Source organism: Miniopterus natalensis, chromosome 6, assembly GCF_054644295.1.
Source record: "Miniopterus natalensis isolate mMinNat1 chromosome 6, mMinNat1.hap1, whole genome shotgun sequence".
In the NCBI taxonomy this organism is placed as follows: domain Eukaryota; kingdom Metazoa; phylum Chordata; class Mammalia; order Chiroptera; family Miniopteridae; genus Miniopterus; species Miniopterus natalensis.
The window spans coordinates 85,741,530-85,750,275 of record NC_142086.1 but is presented as its reverse complement, the minus strand read 5'-3'; positions in this window follow the sequence as shown (position 1 = coordinate 85,750,275).

Here is an 8,746-nt window from a genome sequence, read left to right as displayed (position 1 = left end):
GTTCCGAAGACAAGGAGAAGACAGGCTGGTGAATCGCTCGCCATCTCTGGCATAGTGACCATCTGTAGCCGGCCCGGCCTTCACCCACCTCACCAGGCTTTGATGCCAGCGCACCACTCCACATCCCCATGCATTTCCCAAATTGGAATAGCTGCTCTCCTCCCAGCAGACTGTCTTCTTGCCCCTGTGTCTGCCCCTCCTGGAATTTCCCTTTCTCTGTCTCCACATGTCAAAGTTCTATGGTTTCTTCAAGACCCATTCCTCCCCGTGAAGTATCCTCTTAGTTGAAATGGATCTCACTGCCTCCCCTTCTTCATCTGTCTGTCAGCCACAGAACTGGACACTTGCTTTATTTGTGGGCATGTCTGTCAACTCCATTAATAAACAATCTCCTTGCAGACAGATGGTCATGTCTTCACATTATGCCTAACCCAAGCGGGTGCCAGAACTATTTGTGCCAATTGCATCCTTCTCTCCGTGTCCCTATAGAATTGACACCATGCCTTGTACTCAGCAGGTGCAAAGTGAACTGGTGCCACCCTGTGCCCTCAGGTGCCCCATCCCTGGACTGACCACAGCTCTCCAGCTGCTGCCCTGAAAGGGGCGCATCTGCAGAAACCGGGGGCAGGTCCCATGGGACATTTCGCTGTTAGCAGGCCTGGGTGTCCCCCAGCTATGCACTTGTCAAGGGCATGGGGAGAGATGTCTTCTCTTGCCTCAGAGCCAAGCCACAGGGACATTCTTGTCTCTTCTTTCCTTACCTGGCCTTCCCTCTCTGCCCTCCGGTGCCCTCCCTTCCTGATCTTTCTCTTCCCGCTTCTAGCCCTTCCTCCTACCTCACTCCTCTCCTGGGCTTTATTCCTTTAGAACATTCTTTTCTTGCTCTGCTCCGCGCACAAGACCGATCTGGATCAATAGCCAGGGATGCGGAACAAGCGCCTCCTGGAGCTTCTCCGGCCCCCGCAAGCCTGCGGGGAGCTTCCCAGGACAGCAGGGCCGGCGGGTAGCTGGCGCCCGCCTCCCCGCACTGCGTGTCCCGGGGCTTTTTGCGCACACGGAGCCCTGGCGCTCCGTCCAGACCGGGTCGTTTGGATCCACTTCAAACAAGCTGTCGATTGATGTTTTGTAGCTTGAGGTAGATTATGCCCGAGCTGCTGAAACGCAGGTCCCTGAGCGGACAAAGTGCCCTCTCACTCCGAGCCAGGGCCTGCGCTGGACCTACTCACACCAGACAGGTGAGCTTGTCACCCTTTGCGTCCATCACACGGGACACCTGCACTGCCGTTCCTGTCCATTGGTGTCATCCCGTTGCTGGACTGGAAAGGAAGGACTTTGGCTGTCTTATCGGCGTCCGCTGAAATGCCCTTGAACGAGCTATTGTGGAGACGGGGCGCGGAGACCCTCTGCAGAGTAGGGACAGGGTGTCTCAGGGGGAGGCGGCGCTCGGCTCCAGGCAGGTCGGTCCCCAGGGGCGAGTACGGGAAGGTCTGGGAGCCGGCTGTGGACCGTGGGGAGGGTGCTAGCTCGTCCCACCAGGACAAAGGCCTCAGCGCGCAGGAGCTGAAGGCCCGGGCTCCGCCGGGAAGCAGGGCCCTGCCTCTCCTTTTGTTTCTACGGGGCGTGCCAGAGCCCGACCCAACCCGAGGCAGATTGGTGACACCGTCCTTTCCTCCCTTCGCCCTCCCAGCCAAGGTTTTTCTTCAAGGAAGCGGAGGAAACAACTCTTGATGGGGGAAAAACTGAGTCAGTTCTTACCAATTCAACCTTAGGAGGCTGATTTCTTAATAAAAGAAGGTTGTGAAAATATGGTGTGAACAAAACACCTGGTCCATATGGTCCAGAAGCCTCGGGCCCTGGAGTTGAGCTAAAAACGCCCACACGTCTCCCTCACCATATGTCCCGGGTTAGGTTCCCCCCGGAGCAAACTTTGAGGCAAGGATTTGAAAGTCAGTGGTTGGTCTGGGAGGCTCCCAGGGAAGCAAGGGAAAGGGAGTGGGGACAGGTAAAGGGCAGGGGCAGGGGCAGAGCATCTCTGAGCAGGTGACGGTGTGCACGCTCAGGGCCCGCCCCTAGGGAGCTCGGGGAGGCAGGACGGCACAGCCTCGCAGAGCCGTCTCGCCCGGGGACGAGGGAAGCCCGGCAGCAGTGACGCCCCTCACTCCAGGATTCCCCCGTGCAGCTGGAGGGGCCCCTGGGGAGTCACAGATGCATGAACGGGAATGACCAGTGCTGGGAAGCGAGGGGCTGGCACAGGGGCATCCGCTGCACCGCATCCATCACGCGTCCCGGGTCATGCACGCGAGAGAAGTGGACGGATGCCAACTGCCTGGGGAACTCGGGCCACATACATGCTCCTGTCCACAGTTTAGGCCACGAAAGGGGGCTCATGTGGTAGCCTGCGCACCATCCCTCTGCATCCATCCTCCCAGTCATCTGCCCAGAGTCCTCTTGCTGGAACTGGAGGGGGGACACCATGGCGATCCGTCTTAGCCCAGGAGGGAAGGGGCAGGATCTGAGGACGTCAGAACAACCAGGTAGAAGGGACACTGGTCCTGATCCTGGAAGCTGCCCTCACAGCCCTGGAACGGCCCTGGAAATGCCCCATCCAGACCGTCTCAGGTCAGACAGCCCTCGGGAAGGGGCCCCTATTGTTTGGGGTGTTGGTTAGAGCAGCTGAGCTTCAATCCTGACTGACACACCTCCTCCCCTCCACTCTTCTGAGATTTGAACTAAAATAGCTACAGAGTGACCTGCCGTTTATTTGCTTCTGATCTTTCTTCCACTTCCATTCCCAGGGGATTTTAGCAAAAGGCTGGGCCACTTGGCCGGCCAGGGCGTCTGAGGCCGGGCTGGGGAAAGGCCCAGCCTCATGGCCCTGATGGGAGGTGGGGGATGGGTTGCATTAGCCCTGTTGCTGGGTTGTTTCATCAGGAGACACACTGGTCAGGGCCTGGCCGCATGGCCGTGGACAAGCCGTCCGTCTCTCCGAGCCCCGCTTTACCTGTTTATAAGATGTAGGGCGGAGGAGGTCCCTGCAGCCCTGAATGCTCTTTGATTTATGAACATGAAGGCATCTAAGGAGGCCGTGAATGAGGGTGACTATACCCAGTACTGAGAATGAGAGCTGGGTAGAGAGCCCGGCAGCTCACGGGGGACTAGAAAATGCCCGTGTTCTGTAACCAATAATATAAACGAGCCACTTTCAAGTAGAGCCAGAGCTGCCATCCCAGAGGAACTGCCTGGCACGTCTTATGCCTCAAAGTTGGAACGTTAGAACAGGCAAAACAACCTTCAGACTGAGCTTAAGCAGCCTCGTGCCCCAAAGAGCTGTCTGCAAAGATAACAAGAAAGCAGATATTATGGCTACTGGACTGATAACGACAGGACTGAAAATTAAAAACATTATTTAGAATGAACATCACCATGCTATGTTATCGGCACCGATAGCGATGCCTTCCTTCTATGGGTGTAATCGTCCCCCTTCCCTTTCTCATCGACACCCCTGGCCTTTGTCTCCTAATCGGAATGCTATTAGGGCTCCTGCTCGATAGTGATTACTGAATAACTATTCTTATTGATCTCAAATAGATGCTAGTTTGCCTCTCACTTTGAAAGTTGCTTTCATTCTTAGGTTAACAACCCATTGAAACCCAAACAATCCCGAAAGCTGAGCCCAGCCACTCCCGGACAGCTCCCTGGGGCTCCCTCGCCATCACCTGCTCACCTAGGAGGCTATCAAATTAACCAAGTTCCTCGCTTCCTGCTTTACCCCCTCCCTTCACCTCCACCAGGAGGATGGCCTGAGTGCAGTGTGGGGTCTGGGAGGTCACAGGGACGTTACAGATGGTGCAGAGCCTGCCTCGCTCCCTCCCGCTCACAGCTTCATTGGCTTGGCTCAGTGCCCTGCGCTGCAGAGGCCGCTGGCTGGTTTGCAATCAAATCACACAAAAGAGCTTGAGCTACACCTGAAGCGTGAGGGAAACCGCAGTGATGGCCAGTGCTGCCCAGGCCAGCTCCAAGGCAGGACACCTTGACAAGTGGGGCTTGCCCACAGTTGTCCGGCAGCTGCAGAAGCTGGCACGCTGCCCTCTGGCTTCAGCCGTCCACACCTCCCTGTGTGAAGGGGCCCCACCAAGACTGTGGGTGTGATGATGCTGTGTGGCTTCCATCCCCAGAGACTGGGCCTGGTGACACAGTGATCTGCCAGTCATCTCAGTGACCTCACCACTGGACCACGGCATCAGATTTCTATGCAACCCCACTTGTGTGTCTGCACTGTCCTTATGGAGGTGGAAAATCTGTGGTCCTCTCCCGATGTCAAGGGCTTCTCCATTAGCTTGGGTGATGATTTAACAGTTAAGTTTCAAGAGCACACCAAGTGTTAAGTAAGGCACAAGAGACATGCACAGAAAATACCACTGTATTAGTTTCCTGCAGCTGCTGTAACAAATTACCTTAACCTAGTAACTTCAAACAACATATTTACTATTGAACTTCTGGAGGTTGGAAGGCCACAGTGAACTTTAGGAGTAGAATCAAGGTGCTGGCAGGGCTGTGTTCCTTCCGAAAGCTCCAAGGAGGATTTGTTTCCTGTCTTTTCCAGCTTCTAGAGACGCCTGCACTCCTTGGCTCACAGCCCCTTTCCTCCATCCTCAAAGGGCATCGCTCTGACCTCTGCTTCCAGAGTCATTTTCTCTGGCACTGTCCTTTTGCCTTCCTCTTCTAAGGACTCCGTGATTACATTGGGCTCGCCAGACAACCAGTATAATCTCCCCATCTCAAGATCCTTAAGTCTATCACATCTACAAAGTCCCTTTTGTCATATAAGGTAACATAGTCACAGGTTCCAGGAGAGAAGTGGCCGAGTATTGTACCTGTCTTGGTGTCCGTCCTTCCTGAACCCCGTTGTACCTCTATCCACTGTAAACCAGGTTGACAGGAAAATCCACGGCACAGCTGGCTAAGACCCTCTTTAGAAAAGAAACTGAAAACTGAAGAGTACAGGCTGACTTCGAACTCTGACCTAGTCGGGGACTTTCTTGGCTGTTTCTGTCCCTCTGCCCTCAAATATATTGGGGGAGATGCTTTCCACAGAGTGTACCAACAAGCCCTGGCACGCATGCATTCATTCATTCTCACAGCAAGTGTGTACGGAGCAACCGAACTGCCCATTAAACGGACGTGCCTGACCCAGGGGGGCTGAGTGGAGGAGATGAGTGTTAATCATAGAATCACACACATGCCTGTGAAATGAAAGCCGTGACAGCGCTATAGGACCTGGTGTGTGGGGTCAGGGAGGGGGAGGATTGTAGCAGAACCGCAGCGTGTTCACCACGCCCCTTTCCTCTACCTGCCGGGCAGACTGCGCTCCAACCAGTGGAACTGGTCCAAGTCGCTCTGGGTCTGGCCCATTGCAAACCTTTGATGCCCTCTTCCACATGGGGACGGCCGTGACTCAGGGCACCTGTAAGGGGCCCCCTGTGGGTAAGAGATAAGATTCTACCGGGTGCAGCCTCCAGGTCCTGGGGGTTTGTCTTTCACAGTAGTGAGCTTTATCGCGTGTGCCCCAGGAAGCAACCTGGAGCTCAGACCTAGACGATCGGACTTAGCCAGGTGCTTGGATAGAGGCCCGACGCACACGAGCTGCTGTGGGAGGGAGGCCAGGTCATCCAAAGAACTGAACCATCCAGGCAGTGAGGGAAGGGGGCACCAACCACGGGGTCGTCATAGGCCATCAGGGCACAGGGAAGTCATGGAAGGAGTTCAAGTTTGGGGGCAGAAAGTCATGGAAAAGATGACACGGTGAGATTCACATTTTTAAAAGATGACTCTGGCTGCCACAGACAGATGTACCAGAAAGAGAAGACGGTGCAAACTGGAGAAATCAGAGGAGGGGTGACTGCTGAAATGGCCCTGGTGCGGAATGGAGTTAGCTCTCTCCCATTATTAGCTCTTTCTAGGCCTCTGGACCAGTCAATAGTTAGAGCGTTGGCCACAAGCCCTTACGTCTCAGGTTGGACACTCCACGTGTAGCTTACAAACCACAGTGATCAGTTAAAGGACCGGGACACAGGCGTCATGGCTGCACCAGTGGGAAACGTGCAGTCAGGTGATAATTTCAGCATCAGTAAGGTTCAGCAGAGAAACAGCAGAGAAGTGTGGACACCTCCATTCTAAGTGTGTGATTGAGGATGTGATTTCGCCTGTGTCTGGGTGTTTGTGCAGGAATCCATCTCCCAGGTCAACAACTCGGCCTGAGTTTGGACAAAACAATCTAACTGAAGCCCCTCGGTCCATGTCACAGACGGGCTAGGAAATGGCTCATTATTTGGGGCCATAAGGATGACTGAAGCTCAGGAAGCTCTAGCAGGACAGCCTGTTTCCATCCTTTGCGATTGGTCATGGCTCCTGTGATGGCGTCTTTTTAAACTTTCAGAGGACAGAGACCCTAAAGCACAGGCACATAGAAATAATGAGAATGGCTTTGGCTTTGGGGTTCAAAATCTCCATATTCAGGTCAGCTCCGCAGGGCAAGGAGCAGAGAGAGAACAGCTCAGTGGTTCCACTTACGACAGTTCTCTAGCTGTTTTCTCCATAAAGCCTGCTGGGCCCCGCCCCAACCCATTATTTTCCCTGCCCTATGGACCCCTAGATCCCAGGGAGGTTGCACAAAGCACAGCAGCATTTCATTCACCCTTCAATTCTCACTCAGTTAAGCATCTGTATGCAAAAGAGCAAACTGTTTCCAAAAGAGCAAAGTGGCACTGAACGGAGTCCATGGTCACAGGCACAGAGCCAAGGCTAACGCAGCAACTGAGAGGAAGTGGTGATGGACAGTGGGTGCAAATCTGAGCCATGCAGTAAACCAGCTAAGCAGTGGGTGGAGTCCAATGTGTTATTCAGTCTGATCACATCATAGTAAATGACATCGGGAGCCCTGTTCCCACAAAGTTGGATGCTACAGACTGGTTGTCTATGTCCCCAGAAACTCACATGGAGAAGCCTTAACTCCCAGTGGGATGGTATTAGAAGATGAGGCCTTTGGGAGGTAACTGGGTTCACATGAGCTCATGAGGGTTGAACCCCACGATGGGATTGGTGCCCTTATAAGAAAAAGAGACACCAGAGCTCTCTCTTTCCAACACAAAAGAAGGAGGCTGTCTGCCGACCAGAAAGAGAGCCATCATGGGGAACCAAACTTGCAGACACCTTGATCTTGGACAAGGAGCCTGAAGAACTGTGAGAAATAAATGTCTATTGTTTAATCCATTCAGTCTATGGTATTTTGTCATAGTCGCTCGAGCTGATTAAGACACTGGACACAAAAGACTGACCAAAGCACCCACCTCAATGATCTGTGCTTGGAACTCGAGTCAAGTGAAATCTAAATATGCGATTAATGAGAATCTTCATCTTAAACATGAATCCTAAATAAGCTCTAACCCTAAACTCTTCCTATCCAATTTCCCCTTATAATTATACTAATTTATCTAGGTTAATCTTCAGGTTATATAAAATTTTTTCATTCAGTGGTATAATAAGAGGACTACAAGACTTGAGAATAGATGACCCTCTGAAATTAAAATCAGTCAACCCAAAGTAAGTGGCCTATGAAAATGACCATTTCCATGAGATGGCCTGCTACTGTCACTTGAGACTAAACCAATCCCTAGGCCTCCCTTGGAATGCAGGGGAAGACCATAAGAAAGGCAAGAAAGGACAAAAAAATAGAGCTAAAAATAGCGGGAAAGAAGAGACAAAATTAATGTTGTTTGCAGATACCTTGGAATCCTAAAGAATCCACCAGAAACTGATCAGATAGTATGTCGTTCAGGAAGGTGAGCAGTTATAGAGTTAAGTATATAGACAAGAGTAGTTTTCCTAGATAACAGCAAAACTAACTAATAAATGCTTTGGGAAAAGACTCTAGTTAGAAGGGCAATAAAACCATGAAATTCTTAGACATAGAACAAAAAGACCTGTGTGAAGAAAATTATAAAACTTTACTGAAAGTCATAAAATGCTATAAAGACAATAATAGAAAGACATTGATTATTCCCCCACTGTGCAATTTATTTATAAATTTAGTGTAATTCTGCCTGTCCATGGTGTTCAGTTCTTTTCTGGGTGTCTTGGGTGTACTATTCTTGGGTGTCTGTGAGACCTGAGTAATTCCCCCTTTGGGGCTCGTGCGAGTAGGTTTCTGCTCATTGCAACCAAACAACTAACTCAGCCTAGGCTACCCTCTGCCTCTTGCGGCCCATATATCTTGGAGTTCAAATCCTCTCATACATCCTCCAGCATCTCTCTCCAAATGTGCTTTTGCAGCTTTCTGCAAAAAAAAAAAAAGAAAGTTTGTTTTGCCACAATACGAGCTTTGGCCCCAATTCAGCAACTCCTTGCCATTAACTGGCTCACTTCCCATGACCGTTAGTTAGTCCAGACTCACAAGAGTAGAATTCTGATGAGCTGAGCTCGCCCCTCGGGTCAGGTGTCTACCACTGACCCAACTGGCTGTAGCCAAGAGAAGCAAAGGCCCATGGGACCCTGGGCTGTCAGGAACAGTGTTGGTGACAGAAGCAATGACTGACTCTATCAATCACATAGGTCTACCACGACTAATGGCTTCCATTTATCAGACACCTACCCTGAGCCAGGCACTCGGGCATTTAATCTCATTTTAATTCCTAACATTTTCCCACCCACCTGGCCAAGTGGATTTTCTCATCACCTTGATGGTAAGGAA